Raw genomic sequence first — 21,815 nt, 5'->3', positions numbered from 1 at the left:
AAGTGTAGGGATAGAGGGCACATACCTCAATATTATCAAAGCCATCTATGAAAAACCCACCAAAAATATCATTCTCAATGGAGAAAAACCTAAAGCTTTTCCACTAAGGTCAGGAACATAGCAGGGATGTCCATTATCACCACTGCTATTCAACATATTAGTAGAAGTCCTAGCCTCAACAATCAGACAACAAAAGGAAATTAAAGGCATCCAAATCAGCAAAGAAGAAGTCAAACTATCAGTCTTCACAGATGATATGATACTATATGTGGAAAACCCAAAAGACTCCACTCCAAAACTGCTAGAACTTGTACAGGAATTCAGTCAAGTGTCAGGATATAAAATCAATGCACAGAAATCAGATGCATTTCTCTACACCAACAACAAGACAGAAGAAAGAGAAATTAGGGAGTCAATCCCATTTACAATTGCACCCAAAACTATAAGATACCTAGGAATAAACCTAACCAAATAGGCTAAGAATCTATACTTAGAAAACTATAAAGTACTCATGAAAGAAATTGAGGAAGACATAAAGAAATGGAAAAATGTTCCATGCTCCTACAGGAAGAACAAATATTGTGAAAATGTCTATGCTACCTAAAGCAATCTACACATTTAATGCAATTCCTATCAAAATACCATCCATTCTTTTTCAAAGAAATTGAATTAATCCTAAAATTTATATGGAACAAGAAAAGACCTCGAATAGCCAAAGGGATATTGAAAAAGAAAGCCAAAGTTGGTGACATTACAATTCTGGACTTCAAGCTCTATTACAAAGATGTCATCATCAAGATAGCATGGTACTGGCACAAAAACAGACACATAGATCAAAGGAACAGAATAGAAAGCCCAGAAATAGACCCTCAACTCTATAGTCAACTAATCTTTGACAAAGCAGGAAAGAATGCCCAATGGAACAAAGACAGCCTCTTCAATAAATGGTGTTGGGAAAATTGGACAGCCACATGCAGAAAAATGAAATTGGACCATTTCCTTACACCACACACGAAACTAGACTCAAAATAGATGAAGGACCTCAATGTGAGAAAGGAATCCATCAAAATCCTTGAGGAGAACACAGGCAGCAACCTCTTTGACCTCAGCCACAACAACGTCTTCCTAGGAACATCACCAAAGGCAAGGGAAGCAAGGGCAAAAATGAACTATTGGGATTTCATCAAGATCAAAAGCTTTTGCACAGCAAAGGAAACAGTGAACAAAACCAAAAGACAACTGACAGAATGGGAGAAGATATTTGCAAACGACATATCAGATAAGGGGCTAGTGTCCAAAATCTATAAAGAACTTAGCAAACTCAACACCCATAGAACAAATAATCCAATCAAGAAATGGGCAGAAGACATGAACAGACATTTCTGCAAAGAAGACATCCAGCTGACCAACAGACACATGAAAAAGTGCTCCACATCACTCAGCATCAGGGAAATACAAATCAAAACCACAATGAGATATCACCTCACACCAGTCAGAATGGCTAAAATCAACAAGTCAGGAAATGACAGATGCTGGCGAGGATGCGGAGAAATAGGAACCCTCCTACACTGTTGTTGGGAATGCAAGCTGGTGCAAGCACTCTGGAAAAGAGCATGGATGTTCCTCAAAATGTTTAAAATAGAACTACCGTATGACCCAGCAATTGCGCTCCTGGGTATTTACCCTAAAGATACAAATGTATGATCAGAAGGGGCACGTGCACCTGAATGTTCATAGCAGCAATGTCTACAATACTCAAACTATGGAAAGAACCTAGATGTCCATTAACAGATGAATGGATAAAGAAGATGTGGTATATATACACAATGGGATACTATGCAGCCATCAAAAGAGAGGAGAACAGATTCTTATTGAACTTATGCAAAGGACTGATTGCCATGGAAGAAAGAATACTTGCTGAGATCTTTTGGTTTCAGAGGTTTCAGATAGAGAGAAAGAGTTGAATACCTTAATTTGTTTACAAATGAGTACTTTTACATCTCTGTAAGTTACAGATAACTTAAGAAACTTTCCCTAGTCTGTAAGAGCAAACATTACAGAACCATTAATGTTTAAAATAAGACAAAACATGGAGAGTTAAAATCTTTCAGTTCACCTGTCCCATGTTACGAATTCTGGCTTAGTCCAAATGCAGCTTTTACTTCTGTAAATTCTTACCCATTTCAGTTCCAGGATTTCAACATATCAAAGACCTGTATTTGTCCTGAGAGTCTTTCCATATGAATTTCCTCTAAGGCAGAAGTCATTTTACAAGAGAATTCTTCGAAGGCAAATTAATGAATCAGTTAAGTGCAAAACATGTTCACCAACAGATTTCAAAAGCACAAAACCATTTCCAGCAACCAACACTCTAGCATTATATCCCTTTTGGTTAAGACCTTGATGTCCAACAAATTTAATTCCATTTGTAATTCAAGCAACCCTTCACAGTTTCAGGTTACCAAAGACTTTGAGAGCTACTTTAACAGTTACCCATTAAAACCCTGAGACAGACAATTAACCATTAGTTTAGTCATCTCTTTGTTAACAGATTTCACATTCCCCCTGGACCCACTCCACTTCAGACACCATGCTTTCCCGCCAGCAAGGGTAAGGGGATAGGCAGTCCATCTCGGGCCAGAGAAGACAGGAATTCCCCAAAACAAAGGGGATTTTGGCAGCTGCTTGGGAATATTCCTTGAATTCTGTCTCAAGTTACACTAAACCCAGTTGGCTCCAGTCATAGCCCTTAACACACGAAATGAGTAAGGGAGAAGCCCCACATCTATTATGAGGAATAGAGAGACTAAAGTCAGAGTCCCCTTACTCTCTGCTTGCCCCATTCCTTCATCACAGCAAACAATATAACAGACAACAAAAAGACAAGACAAACACAAACTGCAGGTTCAGAGGTCCTGCCACTGGGGATTTCCTAGGGGGACTCAAACCCCCTGATCGCCTAGGGGGACTTGAACCCTCTGACTGCCTTAGCGGATCATGAACCCCCTGGTGACTGCTTAGGGGGACTCTAACCCTCTGAAACGGCGGGGGACTCGAACCCCCTGAGACCGCCTACGGGAACTCAAACCCACAGAGACCGCTTAGGGGGACTAGAACCCCCGGTGATCCCCTGACTGCCCAGGGGACTTGAACACCCTGGTGATCCCCCAGTGGAGGGAAGGGGCATCCCCGCATCCACTCCAGCCCTGGGGAGCATGGCTGCATCCAACTTCTCCCCAGAGGGCCATTCCCTGGAGCTCCATAACCAGACAGGATCCCATGATCTTACCTCCAGAGGCTTTTCCCAGAAATTCTGAGGCTGCCTCAGTTCTCATCCTTTAATCCCGGGATGAGCCCCCAGTGTTAGGATCCATGATCAAAGGAGCAAAACTGATCCAAAGTGAAGGTCAAGCAAAGCTTTATTTCACGCCAAGCATGGAGAATCAAACTGACCGGTCAGGGCCACCTCTTGCAAAGAGGCGACCCCTCCCTGCCTCACAGACTCACTTTTTTAGAGTAAAGGCTATGTGGTTGAGCCTGGCTACACACAGGTGGCCAATGAGACTACAATACACAGAGAAAATTGCACAGTCATGTTAGGTCACACATGGGCGTCCAATTGAATTAAAATTACCCTAGTAGATATATGCATTCCCCACTGATTGGATGTCTCTACCTGACTTGAACCGCCCTTGTATCTGGGCTTTGCTACCTGGGACTGGTAGCTAGGGAGACAGTATGCATGCATGACTAATTGGCTGTCTCTACCTGGCCTGATCCACCCTTATATCTAGGTTTTGCAAGTAAGTTCCTCTGGGAGGGGCAGGGTCAATATAAGTTTACTACATAAACAACAATATGGCTCCCTCTGATTAAGTTGGCCTTCACAAAATGACTGAGAAACATACCTGGGAGGTTTCACTATTTCACTTTGTTTTATACTTCCTTAGCTTTGAAAATTTTGAATAATCATGAATTATCCAAGTCCCTCTAGCTGAAGTTAGTGAAAGTGAATTGAAATAAAACATCTTAAGATAATTTCAAAATGCACATGGCTAAAGAAGCACAAAAGAAATTTGAGTTCCTTTTGTACTAGGGTGATGCAAGGCAAGAACATACTATGTGGGGAGACTGGAGCTGCAGACAAGGGACAAAAGTTCCTGGGAGTTAACCAAAATTCCAGGGACAACATCAGGGTATTAAGCTATGAAACTGATGGGGCGCAACTGGAGATACAAAGGGGAACAGGTATTCTCTGAGGCCCACGCAGAATGAAAGGTAAATTGACAAGGTTTGTCTCCAGCAGGGTGAGCAGGTAGGAGTGTCAGGCCTGGGAGGGTGGAGGGATGACAGAACTACAGGGCTGGTGGTGGAGAGGGGATGTGGTCCAGCTACTTGTGTCCTTATCTGCCCTCAAGGGCCCTTTGTGACCAGACCACAGCTCTGTGATGTGGGCATGGGGCTTGTCTCTGCACCTCCACACCCAGGGCTCAGTTGCCTGAGGGCAGCAGTGTGACCAGATATTATTGCTTTTCAAAGGAAAGAAATGGAATTTCTTTCCTTAGAAATTATTTACAGATGGTTGGCTGAGTTCCAGTCCCACTTCCTGGGTAAATCAATGCGATCCTTGCCTTCATATGTGGACTGGGGCATTTCTTCCTATTAGTTTCCTATTTGCAGCCTGATGCGTCCTTACCACCACAAAGAAATACAGGAAGAGCAGGAAGGTAAGGAACACTTGTCCCAGACCTAGCAGAGTGTGATTCTATCTTTTCTATTATTCTTTCTACTTTTCTGAGTCAATGGAGAGACTCCTGAGATGGGAAAGAATAGAACATGTATTCTCAGGAGAGAGTAGACCACCATCTATCCAGGACAAGCCAGACCGGGCAAGGGTTAGAGGGACATAAGGATTTCTCCCTGAAGATCTTGGGCCAGAGTCCAGGTGTGGTGGAGGGGTCCAGGACAGCATCCCAAACACCGTGACCGGTAGCCGAGGGCCAGAGGTTAAGAGCTGCCTCTCTAGTGGAGGTCAGGCCCCTGAGCACTGGGTCACCTGCTGTTGGGGTGGGGAGCACAGCCTCCCTCTGTTCTCTTATCTCAGTACCAAGGGGAGCCACAGAGAAGGAGAAGCAAGAGAAGCAAGAAACACCAGACCCTGAAAGGTTAGCATTTGCCACTCACCCCTGCGTGCCCCAGTTACACTGAACCCCCTGCTCTGAGGGCCCACCCCCACTGTCTCCAGGACCCCAGAACCTGAGCCTATCCCTCAGGAAACTGAGCACTGGTTGGGAGGTGGGGGCTCCCAGGAGGAAGCAGGGAACTTGGAGGTTTCCAAGATTCTAGGCCAGAACAAAGCCCTGACGGGCTGGAAATGGGTATCACTCAGCAGGGCCCCCAGGGCATGGACTGGGGGTGGGACCGCTCACTCCCACTGTGGACAAGCTGTTCAACTCTGCTCAGATTCTTCTTTGAGGCCATGCTATCTTTCCTCCCCCAGCAAGGTCATGAATGAGGAAGCATATTGGAAAACACAAAGCGATCCCCATCATGAACCCTGTAATCACGGTGCGGGCACGTGGCCTTGGACAGTGCAGTTTGGGGCTCCTGAGTCCAATACCCCAAAGGTCTTCCCTATAGAGACACTGTACCCAGCCTCCTGTAAGACCCCTGGGCTCCACCTTCTGCTGTGACCCAGACTCCTGTAAGATCTGGTAGAGGTTCAGGACCTGTTGTGCCTTCTGAAAAGGTAAAGAATCTGCCCTCTTTTCTCCTGGGTGGGCCTCCCTGAGTCTATGGTGTGACCCCGGGGCTGAAGGGAACAGCCACTGGGGCTGTCTGGGGGGGGAGGCTGGGAGGAACCATGGGTACAGGAACCCTGACCAAAGCCCCTGGCTGAGGGACAGCAGGAGCATTGTGACGTGGGTGTGGGGCATGGAGGGCCATGGGGACTGCTCCCAGCCACAGCTCCTGCAGTGGCAGCTCATGCCTCCTCTTGCCCACAGCCACCTGGCAAATTGACAAAGCTCTGTCTCCAGCAGGGTGAGCAGGTAGGAGTGTCAGGCCTGGGAGGGTGGAGGGATGACAGAGCCACAGGGCTGGTGGTGGAGAGGGGATGTGGTCCAGCTACTTGTGTCCCTTACCTGCCCTCAAGGGCCCTTTGTGACCAGACCACAGCTCTGTGATGTGGGCATGGGGCTTGTCTCTGCACCTCCACACCCAGAGCTCTGTTGCCTGAGGGCAGCAGTGTGATCAGATACTAATACTTTTCAGAGGGAAGAAATGGACAGTTATCTCTTTCCTCAGAAATTATTTTCAGATGGTTGACTGAACTCTGGTCCCACTTCCTGGGCAAATTAATGCCATCCTTGCCTTCATATGTGGACTGGGGCATTTCTTCCTATTAGTTTCCTATTTGCAGCCTGATGCGTCCTTACCACCACAAAGAAATACAGGAAGAGCAGGAAGGTAAGGAACCCTTGGCCTAGACCCAGCAAAGTGTGATTCTATCTTTTCTATTATTCTTTCCACTTTTCTGAGTCAATGGAGATACTCCTGAGATTGGAAAAAATAGAACGTGTATTCTCAGGAGAGTAGACCATCATCTATCCAGGACAAGCCAGCCTGGGCAAGGGTTAGAGGGACATGAGGATGTCTCCCTGAAGATCTTTGGCTAGAGTCCAGGTGTGGTGGAGGGGTCCAGGACAGCATCCCAAACACAGTGACCAGTGGCCAAGGGCCGGAGGTTAAGAGCTGCCTCTCCAGTGGAGGTCGGGCTCCTGAGCACTGGGTCACCTGCTGTTGGGGTGGGGAGCACAGCCTCCCTGTGTTCTCTTATCTCAGTACCAAGGGGAGCCACGGAGAAGAACGAGCAAGAGAAGAAACACCAGACTCTGAAAGGTTAGCTTTTGCCATTCAACCCTGCGTGCTCCAGTTACACTGAAACCCCTACTCTGCGGGCCCAGCCCCACTGTCTCCAGGATACCAGGACCTGAGCCCATCTTTCAGGAAACAGAGCACTGGGTGGGAGGTGGGGGGCTCCTGGGAGGAATCAGGGACCTGGAGGCTTCACAGATTCTGCGCTGGAAATGGGTATCACTCAGCAGGGGCCCCAGGGCCTAGACTGGGGGCAGGACCTCTCGCTCCCACTGTGGACAAGCTGTTCAACTCTGCTCAGATTCCTTGAATCTGATGAAGCACTTTGAAAAAAACAAAGCGATTCCCATCATGAATCCTGTAATCACTGTGTGTACACGTGGCCTTGGACAATGCTGTTTGGGGGTCCTGAGCCCAATCCCCTAAAGATCTCCCCTAAAGGGACATAGTACCCAGCCTCCTGGAAGACCCCTGGGCCCTTCCTTCTGCTGTGACCTGGTCTCCTGTTTCCAGTTTTCAGAGATTTCCTGCAAGATCTGGTAGAGGTTCAGGACCTGTTCTCCCTTCTGCAAAGGTAATGGATCTGCCCCCTTCTCCCATGGGTGGGCCTCCCCAAGTCTATGGTGTGACCCCAGGGCTGCAGGGAATGTCTTTTGGGGCTGTTAGTGGGCCTGGGACGATCCATGAGAACAAACTGTGACCAAAGCCCCTGGCTGAGGGACAGCAGGAGCATTGTGATGTGGGTGTGGGGCGTGGAGGACTGGGGGTACCTCTCCGGGCCCTAGGTGCTGCAGAAGCATCTCACACTTCCTGTATCCTGTAGCCACCTGGTGAGGCTCTCTGACAAGGGGGGCTTTCACCAGTTTTTATGGCAAGCAGCCCCTGGACAGGTACACTGAGGACTGCCAGTTGGAGCCCTTCAGCCATGAGCTTTCTCATGCCTTGCTGCTCCAGATTCAGGCCAATGTGGCTCCCTGCCTCTCACTGACCCATGTCTTAAATGACCCTTTGGCCCCATCCTAACCCTTGACTCTGAGCATGTCCCCACCCCAGCCCCTGTCTCTGGATCAGTCCCAGCCCTTGCCCCTACTTCTGGCTCAGCCCCTGCCCCACCCTCTGACTCAGCCCCAGCCCCAGCCTCTGGACCAGGCCCAGCCCTTCCCCATCAGTTCCCTCCACTCCCTCTGGACCAGGCCCCCCTCAGCCCCAGACGCAGTTCTGCCTTGCATCCTCTGTCCCAGTGGGACCGCCTTCTCTGCCACTGGAGATGGGGACCTGTGAGGTGTCTTGCCCTGTAGCCCAGAAGACACAGTCTTACATGTCAACTGCCATTCAAAACGTGGAATGTCACTTTCTGAAGAAGCAACTAGAAATCAGCAAGGTACCCGCTGTGGTGAAAAAAATCTCAGGAAGTCTTTAGCCCAGGTCACGACCCTGAAGGCCAAGGGTCCATCTCTGTCCTTCTTGGGGACTTGATGGACTCTGCACTCTGGGAGCAACTGGAGTGGCACCTTTGGAAGAGGTTCATGAAGCAAGAAAGGGGCCCACCCTGCAGGATCCAGCTATCCCTGAAGAGACAGCCTCACCACAATTTCCAAAAGGTGCCCCAGGCACATGGCTGGCACAGTCTCAAGTCCAAGTCTGAGTCTATTAATGGAAGCTGCCAGCCACACAGAAGACTGGGTCCACACAGCCAGGAAGGACCATGCCAGGAAAAAGCCTGGGCAAGGATTCAAGGTCCAGTGCAGGGAGGATACGGAAAGATCTACACAGGGTGCAACAAGCTCTCCAGGAAAGGCTCCAGGAATAAATCTTGAGGAGTCAGACACAGACCTGAAGCCCTCCACAAGCAGTGAAGATGAGAAGAGCCCAGCGAAGGATCTGAGAGCCCTTTTCAGGAAGTTGGGGCAGTTCAGAGAGGGTCGGATCCCTTTGGATGTTCATCCTTCCCAGCTCGCTGCCCACCACACCGGACCTTCCTGGAAAGCCAAGCCCTCATGGGAAACCTGGAAAGTCAGCACTTTCCAAGGGTTGGGAACCCTGCATGACCACCTCCCATGATTTTTCCATCCTTAGTCCATACACTCAGCGGTTGCTAGAAGCACATGGGATGAAGCACTGGTGGGGCCTCCCCCTCAAGGTTCTCAAGCCTATAAACCTCTTCAATTTGAACGGCTTCCTCCTCTCCTGGTCCTCCCCTCCCCACTCCTCCTGCACATCCTAGGCCGGCTCAGGGCCCAAGTTTGTGGGAAATCCTCCTCAGCCCGATCAAGGAGAGGTGATGAAAGAGTCTTATCCCACGTGGTGGAGGGTCCCTTCGATGCTCCCCAGCCTATGTGTGAGGAAATCCATCAGACTCTGGCAGGGAACTCACCTGGTGGTGGCCTTCTGGCTGGACAGGGGGTCAGGCCACCTTCTTGTACCTTCACATACAGCTTTCTGGGAAGAATCTGACAGAATCTGGCAAAGAGAGACTGCCTTGAGGACTCTTAGAAACAGCACCTTGGAATCAAGTCCAAGTCCAGCAACGGCCATGAAGGAGCCAAGGAGGGTGAATAGGGGCTGGGTCTCATGGGACATGACAGTACTAAAGCTCAACTTGTGTCCCAGGATTTGAGCTGGGGCAGTCGAGAGTCTCCTTCAAGACTGTTAGTCCAACGTGTTCCTTGCTGCCAATGTCTTGGCTTCTCAAGGATCTCTGTCTGGCTTCCAGAGCGGGTCCAGTGAAGACATATATACTTCCCAGATGCTGCATGGCTGAAGATCCCATGGCCAGAACCCCCAAAGTCACCAGGACCCCTGGGACTACAGCACCAATGTAAGAGCCTGAGCAGGTCATATGTCTCCCTTCCCCCCTCCCGAGGAGAGAGAAAGTTCCAGGAGGTCGCCCTTGAGAGAGCCTGCCAAAAAGTTGTCAGAACTGAAGGTCCTCCAGATCAGTGAGGTGAGACGTCCCATCCAGAGCAAGGAGTCAGCAGAGGCCTCGGGAAGCAAGGTCTGTGAGATCTTGCTGAAGAAGGAGGAGGCTCCTCCAGAAAACTACTTCAGGAGAAGGATGAAACACTTGCTCCAGTGGTTCTTTCCCAATAGAGGCAAAAGACTGGAAGACTTCCTTTGAAAGGGAAAGGCTTCATCATCCCAGGGCCAGGGACAAGTCATGGGCAGGTCGGCCATGGACAGCACTTCTGCCAAGTCTCAGGTGGTTGCGTCTGCTGTGGGGCCCATCCTGAGGAGAAAATGGTGCCTCACCAGGGGCTCAGGGCCCCGGTGTTCATCTGGTGCAAAAACGATCTCCAGGCTTTGGCAGACCCCAATGTCTGCTACCACAGGGTCCTCTCCTACCAAGAGAAGAGGAGAGTGATGAGGGAGACAGCCAGTCCACAGGGCACCCCCAGGGGCCAGAGCTATTCCAACAGGACTGAGTGGATCTGGTGGCCCTTCACCACCAGTGTGCCAGGGTGCCCAGGCAGACCCTGCCAGTACAGGTCGCTGGTGCTGGGCCCTTCAGGCCACACCCAGCACTCCCACTGCTCCAGGCACTGCCTCCTTCAAAGATACATCTCACCTGGCCAGTCACTGTGTGCTTCTCATGCCTTTCCTGGGAGGACAACTTTGCTTCAAGGAAAAATGCAAGCGGTGCAGAGAAAAACTTTTTTTTTCTCACATTAGCACATCAACTATGAGCTAATGGCTTCTATGTGCCACAATTATTTTGCTTCCTCAAAATATATGTGTTTTTCCCCCCTCATGAGTGTTGCTGGCCTCTGTGTGTGCCCTGCTGGAGTGGGAGGGAAGGATCCGGGTCCGCTCTCCCCGAGGGCCTGTTTTGGTTTCCAGAACAAATGGGGCCTTGGAGGATGGGTGACCTAGGGGTCTACTCCTGTCCCCTTCCTCGCTCTCCTTCAGTTTCCATGAGAAGGTAAACAAGACCCAGACCAGGACCTTGCTCTGCCCATCCTCTCCTGCTTTCCCTCCATCTGGAACTTGTGTGGCTGTAGGGAGGGTCTGCTGAGGCAGACCCTCAGAGTGGGGCCCGCAGTGAGGAGGCACAAGGCTAGCCCTGAAGGAGAGGTGAGAAATCCTTACCCCACCCACAGTCTCCTGCAGGGAGTAGAGGACGGCTACCCCAGGAGCTGCCTCTCCCAAGGAAATCCCATCTTAGCTCCATGCAGTCCTTCTTCTCACACTTGGAGCAGCAAGGGATGAGTATGGGGTGCCACAGAGACCTCCAGGGACCACTGCCCAGCCCCAGGGCACTAAAGGGACCTGATCACCATCATACCCTTCCCCTTCTGGGGGATGGAGTGTGTGGTTGTGGGTGGGGGGACCCTGCACTTAGGATGGGAGTCCAGGAAGGAGGCCAAGTGACAGGGTGTGCCCATGCCTGGTGTGATGACTGAGGACCCTTGGTGTCCCACTGCCACCCAAGGGCCCAGAGGGGAGAAGTTAAGAGGCCCTAGGGCTGTTGCCACAGGGCCTTGGCCCCACTCCATGTGCCAAGCACAGGGGTGGGAGGGGAGGAGTGGGGTGGGTGTTGTACGGAAGCCACCTGAGCTCCCACATGGATGGCCAGGTGCCCAGAGGCAGCAAGGCCTTCAGGCAGAGAAGTTAACTTCTACACAATTTGATAAACTTGTAGGACTGAGGGCCTGGGACGGACTTGTGGTTTGTGCTTGTAAAGAGCACATGTGGACCAAGGATGGCTCCCAGGGGACTGGTGGGGACTCAGGACCAAGGGAATGGCCTGGCTCCCGGTTTTGGTTATCCCAGAGTCTGGAGAGGCAGGAGACCTTCGGTTGGGGCTTTTCCCACCCCCAGCTGGAAGGGACATGTCCAGAAGGAGGGTGGAGTCTAGGAGGGCTGCCCCCCTGCATGTCCCGCTCCCAGCCCAACATCGTCCTCCGGGGCCCCCCATACATTGCTCTGATGGAGACCCACACAGAGACCCCACACAGCGACCTTTGACAGACACCACGTGCAGAGACATCTGACAGAGTCCCACACAGAGATGGTGTACACAGACCTCTGCAGAGATGCACACAGAGACTCCACAGAGACCCCTCAGCACAACCCTATGCAGAGATCTCCATAAAAGACTCACAGGCGCAGGGACTGTTTCTGCTTATCATGTTACCATTACTTATTATCATCCACTTTGTAGACAGCAAGGCTTTCTCAGAAACACTCGGAGACCAAGCCCATTTTGTACTGAGAGACGCCTGGCAGCTGTTGCTGTTGGGCTGTGATAAACACCATGGCATGGGCCATGAACGCCCCGGTTTGAATGGGGAGTGGGGAGGGCGCCCTGAGGGCAGGCATCCTGCACTGCTGATTCCCACAAGGAGAATCTCCTCCAGAAGCTTGTGTGCACACCACTACAGACCACGCTTCCCCCTCTGACGGAGGAGCTTTGCTATGCATCCTCACAATCCATTTCTGATGGTGTTTGACCACTTAATGTAACTGAAGACCATCGGTTTACAAAATTTTGTGAAATTTAAGTTAACTAAAAATTTTGTTTCTTAGACTCTATCTATGGGGGGGAGGGGCAGAGGGGGAGAAGCAAAGGAGGAGGGGAAAAGGACCTGAGATCATGACCTGAGTTGAAACTGAGAGGAGGAACCTTAATCGACTGAGCCAGTCAGGTGCCCCTGACATTTTTTAACTAACATTTGAAGTACGTGCAAGAGGAGGAAATAAGTTACCGAAGTATTCACAAAATGGTATTGATGATGATGTTCTGTGCTTGTGGAAGGTTTCCTCCACATGAAACCCTGAGTCAGGACCTTGGCTTAGAGCACCTTGCTCACAACCCTAACTCCCTCCTCTAACCTCTCCCCTAAAGCCTCCTCTAACCACGCCCAATAACTGCTCCCCTATCCCATCCTCTAACCCCTTCTTTAACCACTCCCCTAACTGCTCCCCTAACAGCTCCCATGTTCACAGGAATCAATCCATGTAAGTGATGAAGAGCAGGAAAGTTAGTTGCTGTTGTCTGCTTAGTGAAGCAAGATTGTTTTTTGCCACTTCTCTTCTGGATTATTTCACAGACATTAGACAATGCTTTAGAAGAAAGTTCTCCCTCATCTAGGAGATTGGATCCTCCCACATTTTATCACAAACCTTTCCTACAAACATTTCAGAAATGCCAAGGTAATGATATTTTCTACAAATTATTTAGAAGCAAAGATTTATCTCATTCATGTAAATGCTAAGAAAACAAGACAGCAAATTAGTGATTGAAGCCTTTAAGTCTGAGGCTTAAGCAGACCAGCAGAGACCTGCAGCAGATCAACTATAGAGAAGGAAGTACAAGTAAGTGACGACGACTTTGCAATCACAGGGCAAACTATGATGTGGGATTTGAAAAATCTTAGAAATGGCCATTGTCTTTCAAGACATTCCTCCTATTCTTTCCCACAGAGTCCAAAGGGCCGGAGAAGCCTCGAATTTTTGATTTACCATGAGTCGTAAAAGCTTTTCAATCTGGAGAAGTCCCATTCTGAAATGGAACTACCCTTTTGTGGCATTCTTTTAAGTCACTTTCTCTCCTTCATTTATTCATCCAAACGTATTTGTCGAACAGCCAGGGTTGGTATGGAGCCTGGAAGAGGACACCCCCATCAGCCTCTACTGGTTTGAACCAGACAGACATCTGAAGAAAAGGGGCTCATCTGTGCTGAGGTCTGTTTCCAGGACACTAAACATGATTTTTTTCATAAGCAGGATCTCAAAAAATCCATGCCATTATGTTAAGGTTAATCAGGCTGTTTTTTTATGGAAAGAAAGAAAAACAGATGTTGAGGTCAGGAAAGTTTCTTGGCCAAGGGGTCATCCCCTGAGAGATCTGCCCCTGACACTGAGTGTGGGAGGTTTCCGGAATAATGTCCCCCACACTAGGGCACGTGCTGGGAGGAATCCATTTACTGATGGGAGGTTTTATCTATACACACTCCTTGGTTTTCCTACCAAATAGGATTGATGAGTGATGGAAACACCAGTAGGAATTCTTAGGGGAAACACCAAGAAAGAAACATGGAGACTAGTGTGCTGAGTGACTGTCTTTAGTCAATCCTTCATCTGTCTCATGCCTTCAACTACCCCGTCAGCATGCGGAGGGTTTGGACGGATGGGCTCAGAAGCCCTACAAACTCTTGACTAAAAGAAAGACCCCATGACAAGATTTCACCAATGCCCAGGAGTTTAAAGGACAGCAGAGAGAGCCAAGATTCCCCATCAGAAGAAGCCAGGAACATTTGGAGGAGAAAGGTACAGCTTAGCCCCTCAGAGGCCTGCTTTGCATGGGAAGGAAGGCAGAAAATTCTGGCACTTCTTCCTGAAGCATGGAGAGACCATCCTTCCTTCATTCAAAACTTACTACCCAAAAAATAAACAAACAAAACATGAGGAAAGGCTGAGCCAGGGGACGTGGTTTCTACCCCAACTGTTCCTAAGTTAGTATTATGGTCTTACAATACCTCACTTTTATTGTTTAATTGTCTCTGCTCTGAGTACTCTTCAGAGAAAATTCTAAATTTTATTTATTTATTTATTTGACAGGCAGACATCACAAGTCAGCAGGCAAAGAGAGACAAGGAAGCAGGCTCCCTGCTGAGCAGAGAGACTGATGCAGGGCTTGATCCCAGGACCCTGAGATCATGACCTGAGCCGAAGGCAGAGGCTTAACCCACTGAGCCACCCAGTTGCCCCTCAGAGAAAATTCTTAAGTGAGCATTCAAGTGAAGCCATAAAGATGTTCTGTACTATGATCAAGTGGGCATTTTAGCGTTTTATAATTCTGCTGCTAACAGGAAATGTTCCATGCCTCCCAAGCTAAACTTGTTAGGGGTCAGACAGATTCATGAATGTGTGCAGTCTCTATTTTTGTTTCTGTCCTGGGCTATTTTTCTTCTTAATGTTTATAGCTGCTTAAGCAGTGATTTAGAAAAAATACTTTGACTACTTTTTTCACTCTACAAACCCACTTCAAATATTGTGGAAATCTTAAAAGATATAATTGTCTTGTTATGTTCTCATGCCTTTTAGTTTGTTTTTGAGAACGCTGTGCATTGAAAGTCACCTGTGTGTGCTGGGTGTCCTGATACAAGGGTGGTGTTTTCCATTCAATGCCTGTTACTTCAAGATTCACTTCAGCCCAGAGGAGCCACTGACATGTTCTGCTGCTGCCGTGCGGGCTCTGCCTGTCCCATCACTGAGCTTACCTGCCCCCTCTGTGCAGCCAACTGAGTTTATGGGACCGCTGAGGGTCTGTCTTCTGGGATCCTGGCTTCTCAGCTGGACCCACTGGGAGAGCCCTGGAGACCACATGATGTGCCCACAGAGTCCTACCACAGCCCAGGGTAGTAACAGGGAAGATCAAGTGCAGTGAGAACGCTTAGCACTGCTTCCCCTGGGCTCCCTGCCCCCCTCGCTGGAGGCAGCACTCCACCTCAGCTCCTGGCTACCCACTCCCAGGATGCAGTGGTGGCTGCTACAAACTAGGGTTATGAGAGTCTTCTGCCCACATGTGACATACATGTAATTTACTGAAGCAGTGAAGGACCAGGGAAGAACAGTATCTGTTAAGTAGCTCTAATGCAGAGTTCCTGACTGTCCTGTAGCATCTGTGCATAAATCTTTGACTCTTCATGGACTTCCACTCTTTCCCTGCAAAATTGAGGGGGCAGTGATGCCCTGGCTAGCCCCCACCATGGAGGAGGGAAGGGGTGCTTGTGATTTATAGACTGAGAGAAAGCACAGGAATCCCAAGGGTGATGATTTGTGGAACCAGGCCAGGTAGGAAGAAAGAAGTAAAAGAAGGAACAAAAATAGAATGGTGCAGTGTCCTTTTCTTTCAGACAGTAACAGATGCACTGAGGAGTCTTAAAGGTGGCCAGGGGCTGAGGTCCAGGGCCCTGAGGACACCACAGACCCCTGAGCCTTATCAGAATGCACAAACCTCAGTTCCACGTCACCATTAATGAACAGAAATGTTATCTCTCTGTCAGATTCAGGTGATGTTTATATATTTTGGAACTGTCCTGGGCAGTACCAGAGTCTTGGTTCTCTTAGCTGAGAAGGAAAATAAGGTTGAAAATGAGAATAAAGGGTGAAAACTGATCATAAATTGTTAGCACCTCCTCTGTTCCTGAGGAGTCAACATCACCAGGCAGAGGCTGTGAGCGCCCTCCTGGGCCCACCAGGGTGACCAGGCTGGCTCTTGTCACAAGGTCCCCATCTTGCCCTCCACTGTCTGTGACCCAGGAACTCCAAGCGTAACAGTGAAATACCCTCAAGGTTTTGTGGCCATCCCAACCTGGAATACAGGGACCTTCCCAGGGTTTCTCAGTGGTTCAGGTCTTCACCTGCTGGATGCGGTCACCTCCTGGGCCCACCTGCCATGCTGCCATGAGCAAAGAGTGCCACTTGTGCCTCCCGCCCTAGCACCTGTGAGCATAACAAATCCGGTCATTTCTTAGCTTTCCTGTGTGTGACTTCCACAATCAATCTGGAATGTTCCTTAAAGACCCCACATGGGAGACTAATCTCCCCACTCACAACACAGTGGTATTGGCAGAACACAGAATCTTCATTAAAAATAAACATGGTCTGGGAAAGCTAAGTGACTTACTAAACCAGCCTTCTAGAAGGTGCCCTGCATCCTAGATGCCTGATGAACTCAGAGAGCCCTTTTCCTGCACAGTGGATCACAACAGCTCAGTTCCTCTCCACTCCAAATCCTTGCTACTCTGCTCATGACTGACCCTGTTCTCACAACCATCAGCCGTGGCTTATGACAAATATGATTGTGTAAAATACACTAGAAGGAGGACCTTGCATGAGAAATGATTGATACAGAAGAAGTCATACTTCTGCCAGTCTCTTACAACACTATGAAACTTCTTAAAATATGAATCAGAAGATGTCAGGACGTCTAGCACAGGAGGCTATGTAGCTCTGTCCCATACACTCACGATCTATGACTGATTTTAAGAAGACAGTGTGTGCTAAGTAGATGTAATTTAATGTATATAATATTAGAATGCTTTACAAAAAGGACAGAGTTCCTGATATTATCTTTTTATGATTACGAAAAGAGTTAGTTTGACCTTTGCTCAGTATTTATTCAAGTGTGATTTTTAAGCCTCATTTTACTAAATGAGATGAACCATAAAGCTATGGGATATTGTAGCATGAGTAAGTCAGAAGTCCTGAATACAGCTGAAAGTCTAACCCGCGCAGAGAGAATCTAAGGGCAGGGGACCCAGAACAATGTGCTTGTGGATGTTGTCACCATAGGCTTATGTCATATACGACTTTTCAGTCTTACAATGAATGGGTATTGTGAATTCAAAATTATTCTGCAGAAGCTGTCATAGCTGTCCTTGCCCTTCATCATCACTCTGGTGATTGGGCACTAGGAATCCTATAAAATATTTTATATCAGCCCTGCCCATCCACCAGTGACAGAACTATGATATGCTCTATATACAGAGAATCATGTAAAGAGATTATTTTCTATAATATGACAGCTGCTTTCACCTGAAAATACAGTAAAAACTTTCCTTACAAGATTACAATGACTGACGGGTGAGAAAACACACCGGACACTGAGTGCAATGGGTCATAGCCAGGCTCTCAGGGTAACGCAGGCTGGGACTACAGGCCAGGAGCCAGCACCACCAGATCGGTAGTCCCAGAGCCCAGGGTTGGTGGTGAAATGCAGTAGGTGTATTAGTCCAGAAGTCAGGGGTGCTCCCTGGAGGAGGAGGCAGTGGATGAGGGGTTTTCATAGCATGGATTTTAGACGGAGGTCACCAGAGCAGGGACGACTGGGGCAGGGCACACCTGCAGGGAAGAAACCAAGCTGGAAGGAGACCGCAGGGGTGCTGGCAGGCCTCCCCCAGGACATGGGAGGACGTTTAGGACACGGGCTGGCCAGGGGACAAGACTGCAAACTGGGTCAGGATGCCACACTGTGAGGAGTGTCCAAGCCAGGAAGGGCGATGTGGTCCCCAGATAAGGGGCACCCAGGGAGGCTTTGGGGTGCATATCCGCACCTGCTCCAGTGGGACAACCCTGCAGGACCTGGAGTGGGGGAGGGGAGTGGGGCTGCTGCAAACCTGGGCTGAGAATCTATCTTTAGACTATCTGAAATGGAGCTAATTAGTAATCAGGACTAAGTAAAATGGAGTAAGACCAGTTCTTGGAAGGTTGCAAGGTGGTTTGCCTCCTGGTGCCCAGCCTGGCTTTTGTTGTGGTTGGGTTTCCCTTCTTTTCCAACCACCTGCAGTGAAGTCAGTGACTGACAGAGTTCCAGTGACTAGCTGGGCCTGGGTGGGGGCCACAGGAAGCAGGGTCCCCATCTTCTCATGTGGATGCGGCTCACCCAGGGCTCCCCGGGGGGAGGGCCAGGACCCTGAGAGACTTGTGTGGATCCCAAGTCCTCGAGCCTCCACAGCCTGAGGTCAGAGAGAGGACTGTCCCTCCTTCCTCTGGAAGGGTTGCCCTGGAGAGGGCCCTGACGGGGGGCGGGGCTGGGGACCTGTCCGTTCTTTGTCAGCAGCATCCCTGCTGCGCTTGTTGAGGTCCCTGGGCTGTGGTGATGTGCCCCACAGAAGTGGTCAATTATTGAGTCCCGGAGATGGCACTGCTTCCCCCCCGGGTGACTGTCACATCCAGCTGCCCCCGAGGAAACATCTGATAGGAAACAGGAAGTGCGATGCCTGAAAATGTGTTGGAGGAGGGAAGGGCAGAGGGGTTTTGCAGAGCCAGCGACAGAGGCACACAGGACACGGCTAGAGGTCAGCAGGGACAGGTGAGGAGCGTCCCAGGTGTGGATTCCAGCTCTCCGTCAGTGTCATAGGCTGTCCACAAACCTCCCCTGAGGAGGGAAGGCTGCTTTGGTTGCTGGCATGTTATTACAGTCACTGTCATGGCCTGAGCACCAGTGGGATGGTCCCTGGTATCCGGGAGCCTGGTACCCTTTCATGCCATGAGTGTCCACAGACACGTGGTGTTTTCAGCAGCATCTAGAGAGATGGATACCAGCCTTCAGTGCAGGAAGCACATCGGTGTGCAAGGAGGAGCATCTTCACTCACACACAGTCACTTGGTTTAAAGGTCCTCTTAGGCATCACACATATCAAGCTGGCAGGGTAAAGACTTCTTCCAGCAGTGACTGGAACCCACTCACACTGTGTTTTCATTTTAAAAATATGGAAACTGGGGGACAAAAATAACAACATGAACACTTATGCACCAGCACATTTTGAAATAGACTGGATATTTTAAAAACTTACTTAAAAGTTCAGGAGAGTGATGTCACCAAGATGACACACAAGAAAACTCCATGCCTGTTCCCTCCACAGAAACACCAAATACACAACTAGAGACTGACTAAAATAACATATGGGAACTGTGGGAATAGTGAAAGAGCGACAGCAACCAAGTGAGTGCCCGGTCAAGAATGAGCCACATGTGGCAGGGCAGGAAATCCCGTGAGCGTGCTGGGCAGAACAGCTTGAGCAGAGTTGTCACCACAAGCTAGTCCCCTCTGCAAACCAGAGAGAGCAGAGTGGACTAATCTGGGACCCTCTGATTTCTAACCTGTCTAGGGGATACCTGAGGGACTGGTTTTGGGACACCCAGGACAGAGTTCAGACAACCAAAAGTGGCTCACAGCTCAGAAAAGGGGAAATCACTGGAAGCAGCAGCTACAACTTGTGAAAACCATCCTAAAGGTAAATACAGACACAGACATCTGGAGCAAGTGACTGCTGATTGAGGAATACAACAGAACAGCTAACATCCCTAAAATGAGCAAGGGTGAGAGCCTTACAGAGAGGAAGACATTAAAAGCAGCCATACCAATGGGAGATCTGGGAAGAGAGCACATGCACAGATGTATGGACAACATAGGCATGAGAAAAGTGCATGCCACGCTGATTAGCAAGGGTCTCCCCTGCATGAAGCCAGCATGCTGAGCTTGGGAGATGGAGCTGTTTTATATAGTTTAGTTATATAGTTTAGTTTAGTTTTATATAGTTTAGTTATATAGTTTTCAATAAAAGATCACAAGCCATACAAAGAAGAAGTAAAACATGGCTCATTCAAAGGAACAAAATACATCTCCAGAAACCATCCTTAAAGAAACACTGGCTTTGGACCTACTAGAGAAAGGCTTGAAAATAATTGCTTAAATATGCTCTAAAGGCTAAAGGAAAACATAGACAAAAGAAATAAAGGAAATCAAGAAAATATATGAGCAAAATGAGAATATCTACAAAGAATTTGGAATTATTAGAAACAATCAATTGGAGGGGCGCCTGGGTGGCTCAGTGGGTTAATGCCTCTGCCTTCGGCTCAGGTCATGATCCCAGGGTCCTGGAATCGAGACCTGCATTGGACTCTCTGATCTGCAGGGAGCCTGCTTCCTCGTCTCTCTCTGCCTGTATTTCTCCCTACTTGTGATCTTGGTCTGTCAAATAAATAAAATCTTAAAAAAAAAAAACCAATAAAATGGAAATTTTGGAGATGAAAAATACAAAACTGAATTGAAAAAAAAATCATTTGAGGGGTTCAATTGCAGAGGCAAACAGAAAGAAAGGCTCAGCGAACTTGAATATGGAAACTATGGAGATTGAAAAGTAAAATGAGAAAAAAAAGGAAGAGCAGTGAACAGAGCCTGAGAGACTAATGAAGGGAGAATATCAAGCTGACCATACAGACATTATGGGACATGCAGGGGAGAAATGACATTAAAAAAGACAGAGAAGGGGCGCCTGGGTGGCTCAGTGGGTTAAAGCCTCTGCCTTCGGCTCGGGTCATGATCCCAGCATCCTGGGATCGAGCCCCGCATCCGGTTCTCTGCTCAGCGGGGAGCCTGCTTCCTCCTCTCTGTCTGCCTGCCTCTCTGCTTACTTGTGGTCTCTGTCTGTCAAGTAAATAAATAAAATCTTTTAAAAAAAAAAAAAAAAAAAAAGACAGAGAAGTTACCGTGAGAAATAATGGCCATGCATTTTGCAAGTCTGAGAAGTGTCATGGATATAGCAATATAAGCTTAACAAATGCCAAGTAGGATAAAAACAGACCCACACCAAAAGAAGAGTGACTCATCACATATAGGGCAGCCTCTGTAAAACTATCAGTGGGTTCCTCGGGCAAAACAGCAGGTCAGGGAGAATTCAACAATAGGCAAATGTCCTACAGAAATGAGGGAGAAAGAAAGACATTCCCAGATCAACAACAAAAATTGAGAGTGCCCATTACCACTAGACCTGCCATTCAAAAAATGCTAAGGAGAGTCTATTGAGTTGGAATTAAAGATGGTAGATAGCAACTCAAAGCCATATGAAGATATCAGATTCTCCAGGAGAGACAAAGTATGTACATGGACAAATATAAAAAACTAGCAAAGTATTATTGTAATTTTTAATTGTTACTGCTTTCCACTTTTATTGAGAAATTACTGACATACATAACTCCACTTTTTATTCTTCTACAAGATTCACAACAAATAGCCATAAATATATATTTAAGTATATATAATAATTATAAATCTATGTTACTAAGTACAAAATATATAAAAATGTAATTTGTGACATCAATAAGGTAAAGTGTGGGTGAATATATAAATAAATAAAAACATACATACATAATGTGTGGGTAGAAGAGCTAAAAAAAGGGGTTTTGTATGCAATAAAATTAAATATCAGGTAAAAACAGGTTATTATAACTTTAAGATATTTCATGCAATCCCCATAGAAATCACCAAGAAAATATTTATAGAATTTACAGAAAAGGAAATGAAAACTAAATCAAAATGAGTAAAAAAATTAAATACAAAAGAAGACAATACAGGAGTAACAAAACATTTAAGACATAAAGACAACAAATAACAAAATGCCAATGGTAGGTCACCCTCCCAGTAACCACTT

Source organism: Mustela nigripes, chromosome 6, assembly GCF_022355385.1.
Source record: "Mustela nigripes isolate SB6536 chromosome 6, MUSNIG.SB6536, whole genome shotgun sequence".
Taxonomy (NCBI): Eukaryota; Metazoa; Chordata; class Mammalia; order Carnivora; family Mustelidae; genus Mustela; species Mustela nigripes.
The sequence above is the reverse complement of the archived record's forward strand: the minus strand, read 5'-3'. Positions refer to the sequence as shown.